The following is a 27293-nucleotide window of genomic DNA, read 5'->3' as shown; positions in this document are numbered from 1 at the left end:
GGGTAAACACAGTAAGAAGTCTCACAACACCAGGTTAAAGTCTAACAGGTTTATTTGGTAGCAAGAGCCACTAGCTTTCGGAGCGCTGCTCCTTCATCATGTGACTCCAGCGAGTGGCTTTTGCTGCCAAATAAACCTGTTGGACTAAAACTGGTGTTGTGAGACTTCTTACGAAGTTAAGATGAACATTGCTGAGACGATTACATCACTTTAAGAGATAGGCAGCTACGGTGGCTGTGTGGTTAAGGCGTTCGACTCGAAACCCTCGTTTCCACGCGCAGGTTCAAGCCGTCCGCGCAGTGACTGAGACGAGAAATGTTTAATTGGCTTCTCCAGGGCAGCCCATGATATTGAGTTGTAATTTGCTGTGGTATTTTTCAATAATGATCGGGAACTATGCTGGCATCGACAAGATGGGCCGAATGGCGTCTGTGCTGTAACTCCCTTCCATGAGAAAAATCATGACGGAGGAAGAAAGAAAAAGAGCACAATCAGGACACAAGGACAAAACTACGTCTCATTTCAGAGTAACATTCTTATGTAATGACACACACGGCTTCGATGATAAAATATCATGTTCATTCAAAAAATGCTACAAGCTGTTCACTACTGGGCGTTAAGTATTCCTGCTTAAAATCGCTTGGGAATGGAAGGAACATGTCGAATATCGGGAATTATAATCATATCGGACCGTTAGTAAAGGAAGATTATAGATATTCAGAAGACATCAGGAAATTTCATGTTTGAATTAATTTCAAAATGTCTTTGGATTAAGTGGTCACTTTGCCCCGGACTCCAAACACAAGCGATAAAGTGATGGAATATATTCAGAGATGAGAGAATTCTGCATCCAAATCGATGTTGCTTTAAAATCGTCCAATAATTTCTGACACATTGAACCGAGCTGGGCAGCTCATTTAGAAAGCGGTTGTTGTATTGTTTACGCACAAGATATATTTCTGGTACAATATGTCCCAGACCGACAAAATTATATCCAAGAATGTCTGGAAAATGTCTGTGAGAGTCAGACCTGGATCCGAAATGAAACTAGCGGTGGCGGCACAGAGCAGCTGAAAGGCAGAGAGCAGACGGAGCAGAGACAAGCTGTTGTCAGCTCCCGGCTCCTCCAGCCTCTCTGTGTTTCACTCTCCTCACAAACTCTCCCACTGCAATTAAAATTGGACACTCCAGATTCTCAGACTGTCCTACTTCTATTACTGAAATCTGAAAATTTCCCGTTGAGAAATTTCCATCTGAATTCAGGGCAGCAATTTCCATTTCAACACGTCTCTTTGCTGAATTGATCGCGCTCTCTCAGTCGAGCGCTGACTCAGAGTTCGTTTGTCGACTGAAACCTTGAAATCGACCAAAACTTTCGCTTAACTTCTTTCTTCAGGTCTGAGCAGGACAGCAGCACGATCTAATGACAAGAGAATCTTTCGATTTGACACAAGAAGGGCTGGAGAATCCGGAGCTGAGTGCGGACACACAAACACTAACATTTGTCTAACCCAGCCGCCCCTTTAACACACTCTCGCTGGCACAATGTTCACCTCTGCACATTGACAGGTCAAACTCTGTCTCAGATTGACAGCCCCAGGACTTCGTCTCCTCGCTCTGTGCTGTGGATTCTCGGGCATTAGTTGGAGTTTCACAGGTCAGTAACTGTTAAAAGCGCTGAGGCCGGCGATGCTCACACTGTCTGTTCCCCAGATTCAGGGGGCTGCAGCCAATTAGAGCTGTGCCTGGGTGAACCCAGAACTGGTTGAAATTATGATCTTGTTCACAAGCTGAATTCTATTTGATCAGATGAATGTACAGATTGTGTGCACTCAGTTACTAACCCACAAATTCCCCCCTTCATATAAAGTTGATGAGAGGGCGTGGAGGGATAGACAGAGACAGAGTGAGTTAGGGCAGTGAGACACAGACGGCCAGACAATGTCTCAATTACAACAATCCTTGTAAATTCCGGCTTTTTCCAGAAAGATTATCTTGGAGAAACAAAAGCTGCAGCCTCAGCTCTCAGTGATATTGTAACAGAGACACAGTATTAATACCACACTCAGGAACAGTGCTGCATTTTGACAGAAGAGATGGGGAGAGGCAATAGAAACGGAATGGTCCAGTTCTCGACTGTGTGCAGGCTGACGGGGACCTGAGGTTCAAAGATGCCTTTGATGGAAAGGGTCGTCAGGAAGGCGCATTGGATCATTGGCTTCGTAAGTCGAGGCACTGAGTATAAAAGCAGGGAAGTTATGCTCAATCTTTATGAAGTTCTGATCAACTGCAGCTGTTTTTGGATTGCACCCAGACGCGGTAAGCACAGCTTAGAAAGTGCGTGAGGGTCCTTATGAGGGGGGAAACGAGATTTACTGTTTTGGATCCAGCGTTGAGGGATTATACCTACAAGGTAATGCTGGATAATTCGGAGTTTCTCTCTTTGCAGCAAACGGGATTGAGTGGTGCTGTACGAGAGGTGTAAAATACTATAACATATTGAACTAAGGCACACAGGGGGAAGTTGCTGCATTAGCTGCGAGCAGGAGTATTCAGGGACAGGTATCAAAGATTTAAGACAGGATGTGGAGGAGGCATAGGATCCCGACAGTGCGGAAGGAGGCCATTCGGCCCAGACATTCTGCACCGACTCTCCGACAGAGAATCTCTCCCTGGAACCCCACGTAATTGCGCTGCTTATCCCCCTGAAAATAAGGGTCAATTTTGCCTGGTCAATCCACCTAATCTGCACATCGTTGGAGATGAGAGGATACCGGAGCACCCGAAGGAAACCCACGCAGACATGGGAGAACGGGCAAACTCCACACAAACACGCAGCCAAGAATGATAGAAGTGGACTTTAGTTTCCGGCCGTTTACAAACTCTGGGGATTCCCCTTCAATTTTTTGGCATCTGGGAATCAGAGAAGCATCCAAAAACGCAAATGAAAATAAATACAATAACGGCAGTTATTCACATGGAGCTAACATTTGGGACGCCATGGCATCTGTTGACCGCGTGGCCTAATGGATAAGGCGTCTGACTTCGGTAGTTCTGTGCGTTGATGATATCAGAAGATTGCAGGTTCGAGTCCTGTCGCGGTCGTTTCATGCAGAAATCTGGGAGAACGAACGGCAAACCGAGATTTCCTTCTTCAGCTGAAAGTTCTGCATTGTCTTGCACACACTGCAGGGCGCTTTCTCTGAATGCATTTCCTTGTTGTTCTGTTCATTAAATTTTCTCATCTCTTTATTTTATTCTCCTCCCAAGAAATCAATATTTTTTGTGTGATCTTAATAAATTATTGATGCTCCCGAATGGAGCAACAGGCTTTGCAGCAAATGGTTTCATAAAATTCTGTGGAGGAAAATCTAATCTCCTCAGGAAGAGGTTTAATAATGAGCTGAGTGAACTGTTTACAGGGATGAAAGGTGATGGGGCTGGTAATCCAGAGGCTGGCACTAATCTTTGGGGACACGGAGTAAATCCCACCACGGCAGCTGATGAAATTTAAAATCACTATTTAATCAATCTGGAATTGAAAGCTGGTCTGAGTAATGGCGGCCTTGAAACTACGGTCGATTGTTGTAAAATATAATCTGATTCACCGATGCACTACAGATAAATAAGTCTGGCCTCCTTAACTGGTCTGGCCTACATGTGACTCCAGACCCAGAGTAACAGGGTGACTCTTACTCGACCTCTGAAATGGTCAAACAACCCATTCTCAGTTGAAGGGGAATTAGGGAAGGGCAACAAATGCTGGTCCTGCAGGCGACACCAACAGCCCATAAAAAGAAGAATCATTGAGTGGAAAGAGAATGGCCTGGTAACGGACTGAGAAACTGGATCCTTCTTCTCCTCTAATAACAAGGCTGAGGAATGGCCTGATTCTGGGATTTAAATTAGGGAAAGATTTGGAAAAAAAATCATTTCAATCAAATGGGACCAGAGAAGGGCAGATAAAAATGCATCTCACTCATATATGCCATTGATGGTTGGTAGTTTTAGGGCAATGATGTACATCCGACCAGTGTATCAGCGCATCCTAAGAGTGTGAGGGAAATTCCAAAAGTAATTCTTCCCCGACATCCTCCAGATTGAAGCGAGGTAACATTCATGCCGATGACTGGGAGGAGCTTGAAAATGGGCGAAACATATCCGCCAATCTACAGCATACTTTTATGAGGCAAAATGGCGGCAGAGAAGAAAGTAACAGAGAAGAAAGCTCTGTGGGCCGAGAATGGGCCTGTTCATTCACATGAAGACCCATAGCAGAAATTCACGGCCCTGAATAGATGTCATCCTTGAATCGAGGGACAGGCAACGATTACAACTGCTTGTTACAAAATACCTATCATAAAAAACCACGTCCAACATTAGTATTGTTAAAATTTTCCACTCATATACCCCACAGAGATTGACAGATAAACAATGAATTCCACTCTCAATTCCTGCATCACACACCAAGGAACACAGAATGGTTTTCACATCCATACACACAGAATAGTTACAGCGCAGGAAAAAATAATCGGACACTTTGTGTCTGGGTGTTGTCATCTCCATAGAAGCTCAGCTATCGCAGCCCACAGCTGAAAGCACGACAGCAAAATTTTCAGAAGCCACAATATATGTCGTCAAGTAACTTGTGGAGAGGAGAGGAGGTAAGGAGCTTGGAGATAGTTATAGACAGGTGTTGTGCATGTGTAGAAACCTGGCAACTGGAATATGTGAAGTTATTCACTTTGGCAGGAAGAGAACAAAATCAGATTATTACTGAATTCGAGAAGGGCTACAAACTTCCCCAGATGCAAAGGGATTTCGTTGTTCGAGTGTACGAGTCACAAATATTTAGTATGCGAGAATAACAAGTAACAAAAAAGGTAAATGGAATGTTTGCTTTGTTACAAGCATTTAACCATGTAAGAAAATATTGTTATGCTTCAGTTGTTTAGGTCATTAGTGAAGTATCTCGAATATTGTCTGAAGTTTTGGTATCCATATCTAATGAAGGATGTAAATGCGTTGCAAACGGTCCAGAAGAGATTATCAGTTTGATAACTTGAATAGTTCGACAATGCAGAGGAGATTTACCAGATTGCGAAGAGGAAAGAATTTCTTCTGTTAGGGCATCTTTGCAACGGGGATACTCCGAGTCGGAGGTACCTTGTTCAAAGCTTATCAGATCTTGAATGGTCTTCACAATTGCACGTGGAAATGATGTCTCTTCGTGTGAGTGAATGCAGAACAACGGGCACTTAAAGAAAACTGAGCTTCCTCTTATCGGACGGCGAATTCTGTTCTCTCGGAGCGTTGCGCGACTTTGGAACTCTGCCTCAGAAGGCGGTGGAGGCGGGGATATTGAATATTTTTAAGCCGGAGGGAGATGATTCCTATTTGGCAACAGAATCAAAGGTTGTCGGGGACAGATGGAAATGTGGAAATCGAAACATAAACAGATCAGCCATGATCTTAGTGAATGGCGGGGCAGTCTTGTGGGGCCGAATGGCCTTCTTCTGCCCTTATTTCCTCTGTTCATGTGTCGTCGCCTGATTGTAAATTTCCCCTCAACAGGACTGCTGAAACGCACCCGTATTCGCGGTTCACTCAGAGCACCGGACTTAAGCTAATACATGGAAAAAATAAAATCAGACGGTGGGATTCCCAGATCTGTCAGACTGTATGGTTGTTTTTCGAGTCTGCAGAGATATTTTCTCTGCAATGTGTTCACGGGAGCTCAACATTGCTTCGGCATTCGCTCATTGTCGCCGTCTGCATTGCAAAGAATTATCTTTAAAACAAACTTTTCGGGGCTCGTCCGGGATTTGAACCCGAGACCTTTCGCATCTTCATGCTGCGCCCAAAGCGAGAATCATACCCGTAGACCAACGAGCCACCCGCAGTAACCCAAACCCTGAAAACAACTTTTCAATGTATCCCAAAGTTTAGCATATATCTTTTCACAACGCAATTGTTTATCAACTATCTTTTCTCAACGCATCAGAGATGTTAATGAACAATGTTTCATTTCACTATCGGTTCTGGTGAAGGTCAGAAGCAGTGATATCTGTTTTCACCACTCGCCAAGTCGGCCTGTGGTTGTGAATCACCAGTCCTGTGCGTAATATCATTCTGCCAGTCAGTGAGTTTTAGTAGAAATTCGAAGTCATCCTGACTTCACCTGTGGCCTCATGGTTAAAGTATGAGTGATGCGAATCATGATGTGATCAAATGAGTGTCTGTTTCAGTCTTTCCGTGGTGAGTTTTCATGCTGAGGAGAAACATGTGGGACATGGTCTGGGAATATTTCACACTGCTCCATTCCCATAATTCCCTGACCTGATGGAAAGAAAATGTATTCTATTTGCAGCAGCTACATTTCCAGCATGTTCCATCTGGCTGGTCATCCAGGAGCGCTGGTGAGGGAGACCTTCTTCCCCAGCTCTTCATGGATAGAAAATCAAATGGAAGGAGACGGTTGACAAGTTTCTGTGTAGTTGACGAGATGTTCGAATGGTTTTGGCGATGGACTGATTATCGATTGTATTCTGCACGGATGGTGCATAATGCACTCTCATCAACAATCCATGGAACGTTTCATACATTACTTCTCTGCATTTGAACACACGTAGCTGTGCTTTTCCACATTTTGTTTCTTGTCGGCTCTTCACGACAATCTCTGAACTGATGTGATTGGAGTCCCTTTCGCTGAGAGGAACTACAATCCCAACATTGAAATTTTGTTCAATACTCAGGGTGTAAGACAAAGAGAATCACATTTCCCTGTGAATCTGCTGTGTTGTCTTCAATTTTCTATTACTCTCTCATGGTCTGCAAAGACAGTTAGTCTGCTTTGAGCGGAACATATATTGATTAGCTCAGCTCCTTGCATGTGACCGGCTCGTTGGTCTCGTGGTGTGATTCTCGCTTTGGGGGCTTCATAGAAACATAGAAGAAAGGAGCAGGAGGAAGCCATTTGGCCCTTCGAACCTGCTCTGCCATTCATTACGATCATGGCTAAACCTCCAAATCAATAGCCTAATCCCGCTTTTTCCCATAACCTCTGATCCCATTCGCCCAGGTGCTATATCTAGCCGCCTCTTGAATGCATTCAATATTTTGGCATCAACTACTTCCTGTGGTAATGAATTCCACAGGCGCACTACTATTTGGTTGAAGGAATGTCTTCTCACCTCCGTCCTAAATGGTCTACCCTGAATCCTCAGACTGTGACCCCTGTTTCTGGACTCTCCAACGATCGGAGAAATTCGAACTGCATCTATTCCGTCCAGCCCTTTTCGAATTTTATAAGTCTCTATGAGATCCCACCTCATTCGTCTGAACTCCGGCGAAAGCAATCCTAACCTAGTCTATCTCCCCTCATACATCCGCCCTGCCATCCCTGGAATCAACCTGGTAAGCCTTCACTGCACTCCCTCGAGTCCAAGAATATCCTTCCTCAGAAAAGGAGACCAAAACTGCACACAATATTCTAGGTGTGGACTCACCAAGGCCCTGTATAATTGCAACAACATATTCCTGCTTCTGCACTGGAAACCTCTCGCAATGAATGCCAACATACCATTTACCTTCTTTGCCGCCTGCTGCACCAGCATGCTTACCTTCAGTGAATGGTGCACGACGACACCCAGCTCCCACTGCACACTCCCCTTTCCTAATTTACAGTCATGCAGGTAGTAATCTGCCTTCTTGTTTTACTTCCAAAATGAATAACCTCACACATGTCCAAATCTTACTGCATCTGCCATTGATTTGCCCACTCGCCCAACCTGTCCAGATCATTCTGAAGGATCTCTGCATCCTCGTCTCAATTCACCCTCCCACACAACTTGGTGTCATCTGCAAACTTTGAGGTGTTACAATTTGTTCCCTCATCCAAACCATTGATATTTATTGTGAATAGCTGGGGTCCCAGCGCCGATCCCTGTGGCACCCCATTAGCTACTGGCAGCCAATTTGGAAAGCATCCATTCGTTCCTACCCCTTGTCTCCTCTCTGCCAACCAGTTTTCGATCCATCTCAAGATGGAAATATTGAGAAATCCTGAGGTGGGAGGGAGAGGTGCTAGAGGTCGTGGTACATATTGGTACCGCTGACATAGGTAGGAAGAGGGAAGGGGTCATGAGAAGAGAATATAGGAAGTTAGGTAGACAGTTGGGAAGGAGGAACGCAAAGGTAGTAATCTCAGGATTTCTGCCTGTGCCACAGGAAAGTGAGAGTAGGAATGGAGTGAGGTGGAGGATGAATGCGTGGCTGAGGGACTGGAGTAGGAGGCATGGATTTAAGTTCCTGGATCATTGGGAACTCTTTAGGGGCAAATGTGACATTTACAAAAAAGACGGGTGGCACTTGAATCCCAGGGGGACCAATATCCTGGCAGGAAGGTTGGCTAAGGCTACTGGGGAGACTTTAAACTACAAAAGTTGGGGGGAGGGAATCGTGATGAGGTGACTGAGAGCGAGGAGGTTAGCCCACAAATAGAGAAGGATTGTAAACATTGTAAGAGGGAGAATAGACGGGTGATGGAGAAGGGGAGAGCTCAGACCGAAGGTTTGAGATGTGTCTATTTTATCGCCAGGAGTGTAGTGAATAAAGTGGATGAGCTTAGAGTGTGGATTGGTGCTTGGAAGTGTGATGTGGCGGCAATTACGGAAACTTGGGGACAGGGATAGGACTGGATACTTCAGGTGCCAGGTTTCAGATGTTTCAGAAAGGACAAGAGGGAAGCAAAAGAGGGGGTGGGGAGTGGCACTGCCGATCATGGATAGTGTCACAGCTGTAGAGAAGGTGCAAGCCGTGGAGGGATTGTCTATGGAGTCTCTGTGGGTGGAAGTCCGGAGCGGGAAGGGGTCGATAACTTTGCTGGGTGTTTTCTGCAGGCCGCCCAATAGTAACAGGGATGTTGAGGAGCAGATAGGGAAACAGATCCTGGGGAGATGTAGTAATAACAGGGTTGTCGTGATGGGAGACTTTAATTTCCCAAACATCGATTGGAATATCCCGAAGGTAAGGGGTTTAGATGGGAAGGAGTTTGTTAGGTGTGTTCAGGAGGATTTGCTGACACAGCATGTGGATAAGCCTACAAGAGGAGAGGCTGTACTCGATCTGGTACTGGCTAATGAGCTGGACAGGTGTCGGATCTCTCAGTGGGGGAGCATCTTGGGGATAGTGATCATAACTCTATCTCCTTTACGCGAGCATTAGAAAGAGATAGGATCAGGCAAGCAAGGAAAGTGTTTATCTGGAGTAAGGGGAAATATGAAGCCATCAGGCAGGAAATTAGAGGCGTAAATTGGAACGAGGTATTCTCGAGGAAAAGTACCGAAGTAAGGTGGCAGATTTAAAAGGAATGTTTGTCTGGAGTACTGCATGATAACGTTCCGATGAGACAGGGAGGTTTTGGTCGGTTACGGGAACCGTGGTGCATGAAAGCTGCGCTGAACCTAGTCAAAAAGAAAGGGAAAGCGTACAAAAGGTTCAGAGAGTTCGGAGATGATAGGGATCTCGATGAGTGTACGGCTTGTAGGAAGGGACTTAAGATATAAATTAGGAGAGCCAGCAGGGGTCACGAGAAGGCCTTGGCAGGTAAGATTAAGGAGAACCCTAAGGCGATCTATAAATATGGGAAGAGTAAATGGATGAGATGCGAAGAAATAGGACCTATAAAATGTGAAGGTGAGAAAGTATGTACAGAACCGGAAGAAATAGCAGAGGTGCTTAGTGTATACTTTACCTCGGTATTCACAGTGCAAAAAGACCTGGGTGGTTGTACTACAGGATTGCGGTGGACTGAAAAGATAGAGAATGTGGAAATTAAGAAAGAGGATGTGTTGGAAATTTTGAGTAGCATCAAGATACATAAGTCGCCGGGACCGGATGGGATGTACCCCAGGGCACAGTGGGAGGCGAGGGAAGAGATTGCAGAGCCCCTAGAGATGACCTTTGTGTCGTCGATGGAGACGGGAGAGGTTCCGGAGGATTGGAGGATTGCGGAAGTGGTTCCTCTATTCAAGAAAGGGAATAGGGATAGCCCAGGAAATTACCGACCGGTGAGTCGAACCTCAGTGGTTGGTAAGTTGACGGAGAAGATCCTGAGGGACAGGATTTATGAACATTTAGAGAAGTTTAGTATGCTCAAAAGTAGTCAGCACGGCTTTGTCAAAGGCAAATCGTGTCTCACGAGCCTGGTGGAGTTCTTTGAAAATGTGACTAAACACATTGACGAAGGAAAAGCGGTAGATGTGGTTTACATGGACTTCAGCAAGCCGTTCGATAAGGTCCCCCATGCAAGACGTCTCGAGAAAGTGAGAGGGCATGGGATCCAAGGGGCTGTTGCCTTGAGGATCCAGGACAGGCTTGCCTGCAGAACGCAGAGAGTGGTTGTAAATGGATCTTTTTCTGAATGGAGGTCAGTCACCAGTGGAGTGCGCCAGGGATCTGTTCTGGGACCCTTGATGTTTGTCATTTTCATAATTGAACTGGATAAGGAAGTGGAGGGAGTGGTTTGCAAGTTTGCTGACGACACGAAGGTTGGTGGTGTTGTGGATAGTTTGGAGCGATGTCAGAAGCTGCAGCGTGACATAGATAGGATGCAAGGCTGGGCGGAGAAGTGGGAGATGGACTTCAATCCGGATAAATGTGTAGTGGTCCATTTTGGCAGGTCAAATGGGATGAAGGAGTATAGTATCAAGTGTAAGATTCTTAGCAGTGCAAAGGATCAGAAGGACCTTGGGGTCCGGGTCCGTAGGACTCTTAAATCAGCCTCGCAGGTAGAGGAGGTGGTTAAGAAGGCGTATGGTGTGCTGCCCTTCACCAATCGAGGGATTGAGTTTAGGAGTTGGGAGATAATGATGCAGCTTTATAAGACCCTCGTCAGACCCCACTTAGAGTACTGTACTCAGCTCTGGTCGCCTCATTGCAGGAGGGATGTGCGAATTATTGAAAGGGCGCAGAGACGATTTCCAAGGATGTTGCCTGGATTGGTTGGCATGCCTTATGAGGATATGTTGAGGGAGCTCGGTCTTTTCTCCTTGGAGAGACGAAGGATGAGAGGTGACCTGATAGAGGTTAACAATGTGTTGAGAGGTATAGATCGGGTGGATTCTCGGAGGCTTTTTCCGAGGGCTGAAATGGCTGCTACGAGAGGACACACGTTTAAGGTGCTGGGGAGTAGGTACAGAGGAGATGTCAGGAGTAGATTTTGCACTCAGAGGGTGGTGGGCGAGTGGAATCGGCTGCCGTCAGTGGTGGTGGAGGCAAACTCGATAGGGTCTTTTAAGTGACTTCAGAATGAGTACATGGAACTTAATAGGATTGAGGGTTCTAGGGAAGCCTCTGTATAAGCCAAGGTAGTTCGGTACGTGACCGGAGCAACGTGAAGGGCCTATTTATGCTGTATTTTTTCTATGTTCTATAATTCCCCGAGTCCCATGTGCTTTAATCTTTCACGATAATCTCTCGGGCAGCACTTTGTCAAACGCTTACTGAAAGTTCAAATATACCACATCAACTAGTTCCCCTTTGTCAACTCTACTAGTTACGTCTTCAAAGAATGTCAGCAGATTTGTCAAGCATGAATTCCCCTTCATAAATTCATCCTGACTCTTTCTGATCCTGCCACTGCTTTCTAAATGCTCTGTTATAAAGTCCTTGATAATGGAATCGAAAATCTTCCCCACATCTCGATGTTCAGCTTCCTGTTCCATAATTCCCTGTTTTCTCTCTACCTCCCTTTTTGAATATTGGAATGGTATTCGCTTCCCTCCAATCAGAGGGACTGTTCCAGAATCTATAGAATCCTGGAAGATGACCACCAATGCATCCATTATTTCGAGAGCCAGTTCTGTAAGTACTCTGGGATGTAGATTATGAGGCCCGGGGGGTTTATCTGCTTTTAACCCCTTCAATTTTCCCAGCACCATTTATCTACTGATATTAATCTTCCTCAGTTCTTCTCTCTCACTAAATCTGGCATTCTCCAACATTCCTGGCATTTGATTTATGTCTTCTTTTGTGAAGACAGAACCAAAGTATGCATTCAGTTGCTCGGCCATTTCTTTGTCCCCTATTATACATTCCCCATTTCTGTCTGCAGAGGATCGACATTTGTCTTCACCAACCTCTTTCTCCTCACGCATCTCTAGAAACTCTCAGCGTCAGTCTTTATGTTTCCTGCAAGCTTACTTCCGTACTGTATTTTCCCCTTCTTAATCAGTCCCTTGGTCCTTCTTTGCTGAATTCTAAACTGCTCCCAATCCTCAGACCTACTATTTTTCTTGGCCAATCTGTATGCTTCTTCTTTGGATTGGATACTGTCTCTAATTTCCTTTGTAGGACATGGATTGGCCCTCTTCGCCATTTTGCTTATGTGCCGGACATGAACAATCAGTTGCTGCAGTTCCCCCATGTGTTCCTTGAATGTTTGTCATTGTCTTCCTTTTAATTCACTCTCCGCAATCTCTCCTTCCTGACATGCTTTTAATTAACTCTCCCCAATCTATCAAGGCCAACTCAAGCCTCATATCCTCATAGTGTCCTTTATTATGATTCAACACCATAGTCTCCGAACCAACAACTTCACTATCCACCTTGATAAAAAAATTCAGAATGTTATGTTCGCTCATCCCCAAGGGCTTGTACAGCTAGATTGGCAATGATTCCCTTCTCATTGCACAGTACTCAGTCTGAGATGACTTGCTCTCTCGTTGGTTGCTCGACATATTTTTCAAGAAAACCATGCAGTATACGCTCCAGGAATTCTTCATCTATGGCACTGTAGCTAATTTATTTGTGCAATCCATGTGCAGATTAGAATCACCCATGATCAACGATATCCCCTTATCACATGCATCTCTAATTTCGTGTTAAATATCATTCCAAACATCACCACTGCAGTTTGGGAGTGTATATATGACACTCGCTCATGCTTTTTGCCCCCTGGTATTTCTGAACTCTACGCACGCAGGCTCCACGTTTTGGACTTGAAGTAGGTAAAAATACTTCGGAGCCTGGTCTGAGTCAAAATAGAGTCAGGCTTTATTCTCACAAAAGTGCAGGAGAACCTGACCCCTTGAAAGCAGAAGCCAAAGTTCTCCCTGAACACAAGAAGCGTTGACCTTTATACATCAGGGTTCCCAATACAAGTCATGAAGCAAAGTCCAGTTAACAGTCTTTGATCATAACTTATAGTTCCTTTAACAGCTACTGATACACTCTGGTTTATGATTTGGGACTATCTGGTATCCTTGGGTCATGAAGCACAATTCTCCTGGTAGTTGTAGTCAAGATGCAAACTCTTGTCCTCTGCTCTTCCGGCGGCCTTTCCTTTGAAGTGACTGTGTGCGATCGCAGCTGTCCCAGTGGGAGTCCTCCTTCAAACGGCCATTCTCGCACTCTACCATTTGGTTGCTGCTTCCTTTGTTTAAATCATACACAAGCCGACGGGAAAGCAAGACTTACAACCCAACATCTACATTTAACTGTCCGTTTTATCAGAATGATATAAACAAGCGAGGGAACCATGAACAAATGGCTTATACTACTACCAGGAGCAATATAAACAAAGGGGAGAGTATCCATCAGGAAGGGTTATGTTTGTAATACATTGTGGTACAAAGTTAAACCTTTTTGGTACAAAACACATTGATTACAAAATAAAATTAACGCTTCCCCTTCTTCAATCCCCCCTTTTGGTCAGAGGCCAAGTGCAAACATGGCCTCATGACCAGTTTAGAGCCAAATGTTACCAGCATATGGGTCTACCCCTTTCGTCAGGAAGTCTGCCCTTTCTGCCTGCACACTTGCAGTCGGCATAATCTAGGCTGTTACCGTTTTACAACAAGTGTTCAATAATGCCATACAAATACAAATATAACAATGACAATTAACCCATGCATCAAGTATGATCCCCACGACCCGAACCATTGCCCCAGCCAACCCGAAGGGTTATAATTATGATATTGGCTCCCTTCATCTGGTATTGTCTTCGCTATTCGTTTGATATAATCTGCCAAACGAGATATATTTTAATCATCTGGGATATATGTGCAGCATTCGGGTTCAATTATAGCGCACGTTCCTCCCTGGAAAGCCAACACATAATCAAGTGTCAATCGGTTCTGTAAAGCAACAGTCTGGATAGCTACAACCTCGGCTGATACTTCAGAGAAGGCTGTGCTCACCTCCTCGAACCCGTCTCGAGTTTCATTCTCAATTCTCTCCAAGGTCGAGGCCATATGTACAAGTTCCTGTGCTGCTTTTGCTGTCCCATAAAGTGGGAAAGCTATCATAAAGAACCGTTCTGTCTCACTAATGGTGAATATAGGGTATCACATATGCAAAATAACACGATCCTACCCAATCCCAAGGAAGCCATGGGTAGGCATTGTTTCCATACAAAATAGGTAACATTATATGCAATCATGCTGTTCATGTAAGTAGAAGAGAGGCTGACCAGGACATCAGCCGTGGGGCAATGAATTGTAATCTGTTGCACCAAACCCAGGCACCACTGGTGACATTAACCTGCTGGGTGTAGTAGCTACGGCCAATAAGTATGGTTCCGTTTCCTACCACGCAGATAGATCCCCCCTTGTTGGGTTTTCACAACATGCCTGATGGGGTTTTAAATGTCACTTTCCCTGTCCCATCTTGGGTTCCATTCTGATTCGAAATCCCCTCTACCATTCCCGGAGTTGTCAAAAGGATAGGGAATAAAGGACTCCCCCCACCCCCTTCCTTTCGTGCATGGGAATATGTAAGCAGACCCAGCACTTGCTCAAAATTTTGACTGCAATACATACAAGTGAGACATATACATGAAAGTGTTCATGTGATAGGGTCGGATTTTAGAGGATTGGTACAATGATCGCTTGGATCAACCAAATCTCGTGTTGATGTACACATCCTTCCGAGCCGTCCGCTGATGCAGGGTACTGGTCCATCCCGTTCCCTCAGCTAAACACCAAAAATTCCAGTTACACCACGTTACATTGCATGGGAGACCCCAATCACCTCGCCCCACCAACAGAGTTGGCAACATGGCATGGTTAAGGAATCCCGAACAGCGGTCCCTACGGGTAACCTCCCAGGGACTTATTCCATGTGTCGGAAGGTTACAATAGACAGAATCATCGTTACAGAGATGCTTGCGATGCTCTATCCCCAAGTCTATACAATTCCACCTATACTTCCCCTCCGTAACTAGCAGGGCAAGGGTCGTGAGAAGCAGCAAGAAAATCATCCTATCACTTAACGAATAACCCGCGCGACCATTATACAATGGTCCAAAGGCTATACCACCCACGCGCCACTTCCCGCAAACCCGTTCAGCTTGCTTGGAGGTCAACTGTCTCACATATCTGTGAATTAAGCATACTACACAATTTTAACCTCATAGGGGCCCTCCCAATTAGGGGCGAACCCAGATTTGTCAAGCAGTGCTTTTACTGGGAATCAACTTCCCGCCCGTCAAGGAACATTTCAAGCTCTTTCTCCCTGTGTCTCTTTGTTCCGGATTATCTTTTACCAATTTGCGCATCCCTTTAAGTTGGGGGCTTCGTTCCAAAACATATCTCCTGAATTCATCTTTTAGTGAATCTACATCATCGCCCATTCTGTCATTAATTCATAAGGGGTTAATCCGGTTGTCCAGTTTGTGGTAACTCAGCCTCATCAGTATAGTGGGCAATACCTCTGTCCACAATTTTCCCTCTATCTGTATGGCTTTAGCTTGTACATTATACATTTAACTACACACCCCCCCCCCCCCTCTTCCATCTTCCATCGAAAGCTTAGTGTGAATTAAATAACACTTTACACTGGTTTTTGGCTGCAGTTGGACATCCATTCATTTGTAAGTTAACAGTCCTTGATCATAAATTATAGTTCCTTTAACAGCTTCTGATAGTCTCTGGATCATGGTTAGAGACTATCTGGTATCCTTGGGTCATAAAGCACAATTCTCCTGGTAGTTGTAATCAAGATGCAACTTCTGGTCCCCCGCTCTTCCCGCGGCCTTTCCTTTGAAGTGACTGTGTGCGATTGCAGCTGTCCCAGTGGAGTCCTCCTTCAAACGGCCATTCTCGCACTCTACCATTTGGCAGCTGCTTCCTTTGTTTAAATCATACACAAGCCTACGGGAAAGCAAGACTTACAACCCAATATCTACATTTAACTGTCCGTTTTATCAGAATGATATAAACAAGCGAGAGAACCATGAACAAATGGCCTACACTACGAAAAGGTGAAGATGAAAAACATAAACAAACGGCTTATACTACAACCCAGGAGCAATATAAACAAAGGGCAAACTAGCCATAAGGAAGGGTAATATTTGTGATACATTCCAGGTACAAAGTTCAACCTTTTAGGTACAAAATACATTGAGTACGAAATTAAAATTGACCCTTCCCCTTCTTCAGAGCTAATATCCTTTCTCACCATTGTGCTAATTTCCTCTTTCACCAGCAGTGACACTCCACCACTTTTTTCCTTTATTTCTGTCCTTCCTAAATATTGAATACGCCGGTATATTCAATTCCCACCTGCAGCCTCACGGTAGCACTGCTCCTTCACAACGCGAGGAGAGCTGGGTTCGATTCCCGTGCTTGGGTCACTCTCTGTGCGGAGTTCGCACGTTCTCCCCGTTTCTGCTTACATTTTCTCCCACAGTCTGAAGGACGTGCTGGTGAGGTGCATTGACCTGAAAAGGCGCCGGAGTGTGGCGACTGGTGGAATTTCACTGTAACTTCTTTGCAATGATAATTTAAGTCCTTCTTATGACTAATAAATTAACATAAACTTTAAGCCATGTCTCCCCAGAGAATGAGTGTGCGAGAGGTCGGAGAGTCAAATCCGGGAAGAGCCCTGACCTGTTGCCAGTTTTGGTCCCAACTGCCGATTGTTTATTTGAAAACAAATGTTACGTTTCAGACGCGGGGTTTCCATATTTCGAGATTAGGTTTTGGAACCTGCCACACATTGCGGCGTATTTCTCAAAACTGCACACGTGGAGAAAATGTGGAAAAGGTTTGAAGAATGTTTTCCCACGTAACCGGACTGTAAACCTATCTCAGTAAACCAATCGGGGTGGGGGGGGGGGGGGTGGGTGGCGCGGGGGGGGGGGGGGGGGGGCGGGGGGGGGGGAGGTTGCAGTTTGGTATTGAATTGATTATATTCTAACTGAGGGGTTTTACTGAGCAGGAAGTGAACTTTTTGATGTTGTTCGGCATTCCAGTCCAGAAGTAATTCACACAATTAGGTTTTAGAGAGGTTGTCTGCACTGACTTAGACACTGCGACTGGGTGATCGACATCCAAAGCTACAGACGGTAATGACAGTTTTGTTGTTTCTGGCCTCTACTATCTTCCCATGCAGTGCAATCCAGGCTCCCACTGTCCTCTGGATGAAAAAATATTGTTCCCTCAAATCTGCTTTGTACTTTTTGACCCTCACCTTAATATTCTGTCCCCTTGTTGTCGAGCCTGCAAGTAAGGCGAACAATTGTTTCCTATCCACCGTGTCCGTACGCCTCATAATCTTATACACCTCAGTCAGGTCTTCCCGCAGCCGTCTCTGATCTAAAGAAAACAACCCGAGCCTATCCAATGTCTCTTTGTTGCTCATATTCTCCAAACAGGCAACATCCAAGTGAATAGCTTCTAAACGCTCTCCAGTGCAATCATGTCCTTATTATAGCGATGTGACCAGAAATGCACACAATCCTCCAGCTGTGGCCTCACCAAAGTATTGTCCAGCTCCAACTGAATCTTCCTGCTCTTACAATCATACATTGATACTCCATCCCTTCCGCTACATGAGTCTTCACAACTCGCAGATTAAACGGCTTTTTCCACATCGAAAAACATTACCTACGGGAGCTGGAGCTTATCCTTGTATTTTCGAGGATCTGGGAATAACTGGGCGATCTAAGAATAGAACTGAAAAACATATATAATCACTATATTGATGACATTGTGCTAACATCAGGTTAGCAGTCGATGCGTTGACCATGTGCCCTGATGGATCAGGCGTCTTACTTCGATTTTTCTCGTGATGGTTTACAGGTTCGAGTCCACTCGCCGTCGCTTGTGTCAGGAATCTGGTGGAACTCCCATGGAACCGAGTTCTTTCCCGTCAGCTGAAACACACCTTTTCCTCCAAGCACTGCCGGGCTCTTTCTCAGAATGTATTTCCTTGTTATTTTGTAAATTTAATTCTCAGAGATGTCGGTATTTCTCCTCCTCCCCATCCACCACCCCGCGCCAACAATTCCGCAATATCTGTTTGATCGGGATACATTATTGATGTTCCTAAGTAGAACTTTTTTTTTATTCAATCGGTTGATTGAAATTCTGTGGAGGGAATTACCATCTCCTTCGGAAGAGGTGTAACAATTAGCTGAATGAACTGTTTTTGTTGACAGGGATGAAAGGTTATGTCACTGGGCTGGTAATCCAGAGGACCGCACTAATCTTCGGGGATGCGGAGTAAATCCCACGATGGCAGCTGATGTAATTAAATTCACTGATTTAATACATAGAAACATGGATATAAAATAGAAACAGGAGTTATCCATTCGGCCGAAATAAGTCTGCAATTTTAAGCTCGTTTCAAAGACGGCGGCATTGAAATTCCCGTCGATTGTTTTCCCACAGAAATCATCTTCATAGAACAATAGAGAACATTTGACACAACAGAAAACATCGTTACAGAGCTGAGAAAACTTCCACTCAAGACGGATCATATTTACAAAACGGGGAACACATTAACACAACAGGGAAAAATTTGACACAATCACAGTGAAGATCTCTTAACGGCAGAGTCTCAGTTCCACAACAGAGAGAACATTACACAGCAGAGAGCACAGTTACACAGCAGAAAATACATTTCAAAACAGGGCCTGTATTTGCGTAATAGAAAACATCTTTTCACAAATAATCAGTTTTTTCCATCTCAGTATCTTGCTGGTTTGTTCGGCACCTTTTCTGTCTGTCATTGTGTGTGTGTCCCGATAGTCTCTTACTGCTTTTCTGTGTGTCTTTCTCTGTCTGTTACCTTTTGATCTTGGAGTCAGACGCGCTGTCGTTCCGCCAAAAACTCACGATGCTTACTGCCTTTTACATCTGGGTTATGTTAGAACATAGAACATAGAGCAGTACAGCACAGAACAGACCCTTCGGCCCACGATGTTGTGCCGTGCTTTATCTGAAACCAAGATCAAGCTATCCCACTCCCTATCATCCTGGTGTGCTCCATGTGCCTATCCAATAACCGCTTAAATGTTCCTAAAGTGTCTGACTCCACTATCACTGCAGGCAGTCCATTCCACACCCCAACCACTCTCTGCGTAAAGAACCTACCTCTGGTATCCTTCCTATATCTCCCAATACGAACCCTATAGTTATGCCCCCTTGTAATAGCTCCATCCACCCGAAGAAATAGTCTTTGAACGTTCACTCTATCTATCCACTTCATCATTTTATAAACCTCTATTAAGTCTCCCCTCAGCCTGCTCCGCTCCAGAGAGAACAGCCCTAGCTCCCTCAACCTTTTCTCATAAGACCTGCCCTCCAAACCAGGCAGCATCCTGGTAAATCTCCTATGCACTCTTTCCAGCGCTTCCACATCCTTCTTATGGTGAGGTAACCAGAACTGCACACAATATTCCAAATGTGGTCTCACCAAGGTCCTGTACAATTGGAGCATAACCCCACGGCTCTTAAACTCCAACCCCCTGTTAATAAAAGCTAACACACTATCGGCCTTCTTTACAGCTCTATCCACTTGGGTGGCAACCTTTTGAGATCTGTGGATATGGACCCCAATATCTGTCTGTTCCTCCACAGTCTTCAGAACCCCACCTTTGACCCTGTAATCCACATTTAAATTAGTCCTACCAAAATGAATCACCTCACATTTCTCAGGGTTAAACTCCATTTGCCATTTTTCAGCCCAGCTTTGCATCCTATCTATGTCTCTTTGCAGCCTACAACAGCCCTCCACCTCATCCACTACTCCACCAATCTTGGTGTCATCAGCAAATTTACTGATCCACCCTTCAGCCCCCTCCTCTAAGTCATTAATAAAAATCACAAAGAACAGAGGACCAAGCACTGATCCCTGTGGCACTCCGTTAGCAACCTGCCTCCAGTCCGAACACTTTCCATCCACCACCACCCTCTGTCTTCGATCAGATAGCCAGTTACCTATCCAATCGGCCAACTTTCCCTCTATCCCACAACTCCTTACTTTCATCATAAACCGACCATGGGGGACCTTATCAAACGCCTTACTAAAATCCATGTATATGACATCAACTGCCCTACATTCATCAACACACTTAGTTACCTCCTCAAAAATTCAATCAAACTTCTGAGGCACGACTTGCCCTTCACGAATCCGTGCTGACTATCCCGGATTAACCTGCATATTTCTAAATGGTCGTAAATCCCAACCCTAAGGACCTTTTGCATCAATTTACCAACCACCGAAATAAGACTAACCGGTCTATAATTACCAGGGTCATTTCTATTCCCTTTCTTAAACAGAGGAACAACATTCGCCACTCTCCAGTCTTCTGGAACCATCCCCGTGGACAGTGAGGACCCAAAGATCAAAGCCAAAGGCTCTGCAATCTCATCCCTTGCCTCCCAAAGAATCCTAGGATATATTTCATCAGGCACAGGGGACATATTGACCTTCAGTTTATTCAAAACTGCTAGTACATCCTCCCTCCGAACATCTATTTCCTCCAGCCTATTAGCCTGTAACACCTTCTATTCCTCAAAACCATGGCCCCTCTCCTTGGTGAACACTGAAGAAAAGTATTCATTCATCACCTCGCCTATCTCTACTGACTCCATAAACAAGTTCCCACTACTGTCCTTGACCGGCCCTAACCTCACCCTGGTCATTCTTTTATTCCTCACATAAGAGTAAAAAGCCTTGGGGTTTTCCTTGATCCGACCCGCCAAGGACTTCTCATGTCCCCTCCGAGCTCTCCTCAGCCCCTTTTTCAGCTCATTCCTTGCTAACTTGTAACCCTCAATCGAGCCATATGAACCTTGTTTCCTCATTCCTACATAAGCTTCCCTCTTCCTTTTCACAAGACATTCCAACTCGTTCGTGAACCATGGTTCCCTCACTCGGTCATTTCCTCCCTGCCTGACAGGGACATACCTACCAAGGACACCCAGTATTTGTTCCTTGAAAAAGTTCCACTTTTCATTCGTGCCTTTCCCTGACAGTTTCTGTTCCCATCTTATGCCCCCTAATTCTTGCCTAATCGCATCATAATTACCTCTCCCCCAATTGTAAACCTTGCCCTGCCTTACGGCCCTATCCCTCTCCATTGCAATAACAAAAGACACCGAATTGTGGTCACTATCTCCAAAGTGCTCTCCCACAACCAAATCTAACACTTGGCCCAGTTCATTTCCCGGTACCAAATCCAATGTGGCCTCACCTCTTGTCGGCCAATCCACATATTGTGTCAGGAAACCCTCCTGCACGCACTGCACAAAAACTGCCCCAACCGAACTATTTGACCTACAAAGGTTCCAATCAATATTTGGAAAGTTAAAGTCCCCCATGACAACTACCCTGTGACCCCCACACATATCCATAATCTGCTTAGCAATTTCTTCCTCCACATCTCTATTACTATTTGGGGGCCTATAGTAAACTCCTAACAACGTGAACGCTCCTTTCCTATTTCTAACCTCAGCCCATATTACCTCAGTGTGGAGATCCCCCTCGAAGTGCCTTTCCGCAGCCGTTAAACTATCCTTGATTAACAATGCTACTCCTCCACCTCTTTTACCAGCTTCCCTACACTTACTGAAACATCTATTCCCCGGAACGTCCAACAACCATTCCTGTCCTTGTTCTACCCACGTCTCCATAATGGCCACAACATCGTAGTCCCAAGTACCAATCCACGCCAAGTTCATTTACCTTGTTCCGAATGCTCCTTGCATTGAAGCAGACACACTTCAACCCACCTTCCTGTCTCCCGGTTCCCACCCTTGACATTGATACCTTCCCCAATACCTCACCACCCTCAACACTGTCCACTGGAGTACAACTCCTTTTCCCACTCCCCTGACAAATTAGTTTAAACCCCCCTGAAGAGCCGTATCAAATTTCCGTCCCAGGATATTGGTGCCCTCTGTTTCAGGTGCACCCCGTCCTGTTTGTACAGGTCCGACCTTCCCCAGAATGTGTTCCAATTATCCACGTATCTGAAACCCTCCCTCCTACACCATCCCTGCAACCACATGTTTAACTGCACTCTCTCCCCGTTCCTCAACTCGCTATCACGTGGCACCGGTAACGTACCAGAGATGACCACATGTTTTGTTTTGGCTCTCAGCTTCCAGCCCAGCTCCCGAAGTTCCTGTTTTAAATCCCCATCCCTTCCTTACCTATGTCGTTGGTACCAATGTGTACCACGACTACCATGTTCAGTGAATTCAAAATCAAATAGGCACCAGAGAGGGGAACTGTCTTTCGCTTTACATTCTGTGGATTTACATCGAATGGAAGAGTAACAGCGATAGACAGAGATTAACGAGAGTGCAGAAACACAGCATTATCCTATTGGAGTAATCTGTTCTTTTTTACGGGTGTTAAAATCACAAATGATGGCGGTCGGTGCATGTGACGAGGTGGCCGAGTCGTTAAAACGATGGACTGCTGACCGATTGTCTTCTGCACAATCCCAACCTCATGCGTGGTGTATTTGCTTTGCCTCCTTATTGAGGGTGAACTGTTGGTTCCTTTAATGTTTTGAAGTTCACGGGACCAAGATGAAGTATGGACACAAAGTCTTGAGAGATGAGTCGGCCAGCACAATTCCATATTCCCATAATTCTAATCCCATGAGAAACTCGATGTGACAATCAAATGAAAATTGAAATCAGGGTACCAGCTTTGGGCAGGATTTTGTCACTCTGAACACATGTGGTTTCAGAAGCTCCAAAGCAGACACCAGCTTCATTTGCGGCAATCGTGGCAGATTTTGTCTTTCCAGAATCGTCAGCCATGAAAATTATTGCTGTATTACCTGGATTGGCCATGCTAAATTGGCACGTAGTGTCAGGTGGATTAGCACGGTAAATATGTGAGGTTACGGGGATACGGGCTGGGTGGGATTCTTCTCGGTGCAGGCTCGTGGGGCCGAGTGTTCTCCTTCCACACTGTGGGGTTTTATGAAGTTCGAGGCGGCAGTTTCACTTCTCTGAGAACACTGACACAGCAGTTCCTTCTTTCTTCAAATTTTTCCCGAAAACCTGACTCCGATAAGGTTCGGACCAACAACCTTTGAACATCTCACAAGACAATGACAAGCAGTCCAACATGTCAATCTTGGCACCACAGAGACAGAGCTGCAGCATTCATTCACCATTCCCAGATGGGAATTTCTGACTTCGTCGAACAGATAGTTTAAACGTTCAGCAATTGGACAGTGACTGCATTTCAAAAATACTTTATCGGCATTAAAATAGTTTGGAACGTCCTGTGGTTCTCAAGCCCTCCGTATACACAGGATCTGCTCGGATGAGGAGGATCGCAACAGACACCTCCAGACGCTGAAAGATGCCCTCATAAGAACAGGATATGGCGCTAGACTCATTGATCAACAGTTCCAACGCGCCACAGCGAAAAACCGCACCGACCTCCTCAGAAGACAAACACGGGACACAGTGGACAGAGTACCCTTCGTTGTCCAGTCCTTCCCCGGAGCGGAGAAGCTACGGCATCTCCTCCGGAGCCTTCAACATGTCATTGATGAAGACGAACATCTCGCCAAGGCCATCCCCACACCCCCACTTCTTGCCTTCAAACAACCGCACAACCTCAAACAGACCATTGTCCGCAGCAAACTACCCAGCCTTCAGGAGAACAGTGACCAAGACACCACACAACCCTGCCACAGCAACCTCTGCAAGACGTGCCGGATCATCGACACAGATGCCATCATCTCACGTGAGAACACCATCCACCAGGTACACGGTACCTACTCTTGCAACTCGGCCAACGTTGTCTACCTGATACGCTGCAAGAAAGGATGTCCCGAGGCATGGTAAATTGGGGAAACTATGCAGACGCTGCGACAACGGATGAATGAACGCCGCTCGACAATCACCAGGCAAGACTGTTCTCTTCCTGTTGGGGAGCACTTCAGCGGTCACGGGCATTCGGCCTCTGATATTCGGGTAAGCGTTCTCCAAGGCGGCCTTCGCGACACACGACAGCGCAGAGTCGCTGAGCAGAAACTGATAGCCAAGTTCCGCACACACAAGGACGGCCTCAACCGGGATATTGGGTTCATGTCACACTATTTGTAACTCCCACAGTTGCGTGGACCTGCAGAGTTTCACTGGCTGTCTTGTCTGGAGACAATACACATCTTTTTAGCCTGTCTTGATGCTCTCTCCATTCACATTGTTTTGTTTCTTAAAGACTTGATTAATTGTAAGTATTCGCATTCCAACCATTATTCATGTAAATTGAGTCTGTGTCTTTATAAGTTCTGTTTGTGAACAGAATTCCCACTCACCTGAAGAAGGGGCTCAGAGCTTCGAAAGCTTGTGTGGCTTTTGCTACCAAATAAACCTGTTGGACTTTAACCTGGTGTTGTTAAACTTCTTACTCTGAAAAGAGCTACAGAAATTCCAGTAGAACTCTGACAGGGCACAGACAGGATGGTGGAATGGGAGGTCATGTGGCTGATGAAGAATGAATTGATTCATTTTGGAGGGTAGAACACAAAGGGACAGTATAAAATAAAGGATATCATTCCAAAAATGTGTGTAGCAACAGCGGGAAATGGATGGACATGTGTATAAACCATTGACGGTAATAAGAGCTTTTAATAAAACACACAGTATCCTCGGCTTTATAACCGAAAGCAAGAAGTTAATACAAATTTACTGCAAAGAAAATGCAGATGTGCTATTAGATAGCACATTAGATAATCTCAGCCTGAGGTGTGGCAATCCTGAGGCTAATTCAACACCAGTAAGCTCTGCCCGTTGACATGAGGAACAGCCGATTGTCAGATGGGATTATGGTGACTTTACCTATTTGTCCGTATCGGGTTCAGACTGTGTTTTGCATTATCTGCTGCTGTCTGAGAATTGGGATATTTCCGATTCTATTGGAGGAACTGTGCGTGTACAAAGGATTTGTACTGGCAGTCAGCTCTCGGAACTGTAAATTAGTTTGGAATTCATTCTGCATTTGCAATCTCTGGGATTGTAAACGAGTTGATGGATCTCCTCATTCTGAATCTCCAATATTTTTTTTTCAGCGTCGCTGACTGGGCCAGCATATTTTTTCTCATTATTTCATGGGACGTGAAATGCGGCTGACCAGCATTTATTGACCAACTCTAGTTGCCCGCGGGAAATTGAGAGTCAACCACATTGCTGTGGCTCTGGAGTCAGATGTAGACCAGACCGGGAAAAACGGCAGATTTCTGTCCCTGGCGGACCAGATAGATTCGGACAAGCGACAAAGGTTTCGTGGTCATCAGGAGATTCTTAATTCCAGATTTTATTTTTAATTGAATTCGAATTCTACAAGCTGCCGTGGTGGGATTGGAATCAGGGCCCCCAGAATAATAGCTAAGTTTCAGATTTCAGCGATAATACCACAAGGCCAAGGCCTCCAAATTTCTTCTGAATTGAGTGGCTTGGGAGGCCACCGACGACGGGAACCACATTGCTGTTGGTCGGGAATTACATGTAACTCAGGCCAGGTAGGAATTTCTTCCTGAAGAACATTAGTAATGGAACTGTTTTTTTTTGCGAAAATCGATTCGAGGTCATTTATTCCAGATGTATTTATTGATTTCGAATTTCGCCTCTGCCGTGGCAGGAGATGTGTGAGTGTTGGTCTGTGAGAGGTTGCATGTGCATGTGTGTCTGTGTGTATGTGTGTGTGGGGGGGCGGGGTTTGTGGGGTGTGTGTGTGTGATAGAGATTCACACATTTTTATCCTGTGACTGTGAATAAACCCCTTGTATTCATACACTGACACTATGATCCCCTTGCCCTTGTGAATTCCTCAGAAATAATTATACCACTGAGAGCCTGGTGGGCGGATGGAGGGTGGGCTGAGGGTTGAAGGCAATGCCACAAGGCGCTGAGAGTTAAAATATGTGCAGGAAAGTGAAGAGTGAACTTGTCTGCGAGAAAATCACAGAAAAGCTGTGTCTGGTGCTGTGCACGAGAGGCAAGTTTGTGTTGTCAGTAAATGAAATCCTATTCTGAAAGCACAAAATCAGAAAGAGGAAATTCTGGAAATAGTCAGCAGCTCCAAAGGAAGCTGTGGTGAGATATTGCTGTCGCGTCAATGTAACTCTCCAATTGGATAATTCGCGTTGCTCAGATCTTACACACTCAACATCTTCGTGTAAGGAACAGGTCGGGCTGGAATTGGGTCTTTGTTGATTTGAGCAAACAGAACAATGCAGCACTGAGAAGCGCTTCACCCACCGGCGGTTTGGGGAAGGATGGGACTCAGAGACAGGCATCTGGCTGGGGTTGAAAAATGCAAAAGGACATCGCGATTCAAATGTCATGAACATCAAGCCGCTGGGTTCAGGTCGCAGTCTCCTCTGGAGATGTCGGTTCAAATCCCACTCCTGACACCGATTCTTTTTGGTGCACCAGGCACCATTCAAACCCATGAAATCACTCACCTGGAAGCACAAGGGCAACAGGTGCAGAGAAACAACGACAACCTGCAAACTCCACTCCGAGACACACACTATCCAGACCTGATAATTGTAAACCAGCCGTTTCTGTGGCTGGCTAACAATCCTGGAGCTCCCTCCACAACAAAACTGTGTGTGTACATTAACTGCAGTGATTCAAGAATGAATTAACCGTCAAATTCTCAAAGATAATTAATTTCGGACAATAAATGCTTCCTGTGTCAGTGACAGGCACGTCCCTTATAATTTAAATTCTAAAAAAAAAACACCTCGTGTCCCAGTAGGAACGCATCTGATATCAGAGCAGAAACAGTGTTTGTGAATCACATCCTGAACACGGCTACTTCTTATACCAGATGTGTGTTTGAATACAGTAAGTGGAACCAGCTCACTATCAACCGCTCAATGTTAAGCTGACGATGTTCACTGAGTGTTGTGTGCGATTCCCGCTGATCTGTTTGTTCAATGTCGGTAAAGGCAGCTTTGAAAGGTTTACAGGGAACTCGGTGCAGTGTCGATTGGCCACTGTAGGGATTCAATTATT

The 27293-nt window shown here is 45.3% G+C and overlaps 1 non-coding gene across 1 annotated transcript; it reads left to right on the top strand.

The window, feature by feature from the left end:
* Positions 1-3012: 3012 nt before the first annotated feature.
* trnar-ucg (transfer RNA arginine (anticodon UCG)) lies at positions 3013-3105 on the top strand. The gene is made up of 2 exons: positions 3013-3049; positions 3070-3105. It is a non-coding gene; the product is annotated as a tRNA-Arg (tRNA).
* The last annotated feature ends 24188 nt before the right edge of the window (positions 3106-27293 follow it).

This window comes from Mustelus asterias, unplaced genomic scaffold (genome assembly GCF_964213995.1).
Source record: "Mustelus asterias unplaced genomic scaffold, sMusAst1.hap1.1 HAP1_SCAFFOLD_35, whole genome shotgun sequence".
NCBI classification, from domain to species: Eukaryota; Metazoa; Chordata; class Chondrichthyes; order Carcharhiniformes; family Triakidae; genus Mustelus; species Mustelus asterias.
This window is presented reverse-complemented; position numbering and strand designations above follow the sequence as displayed.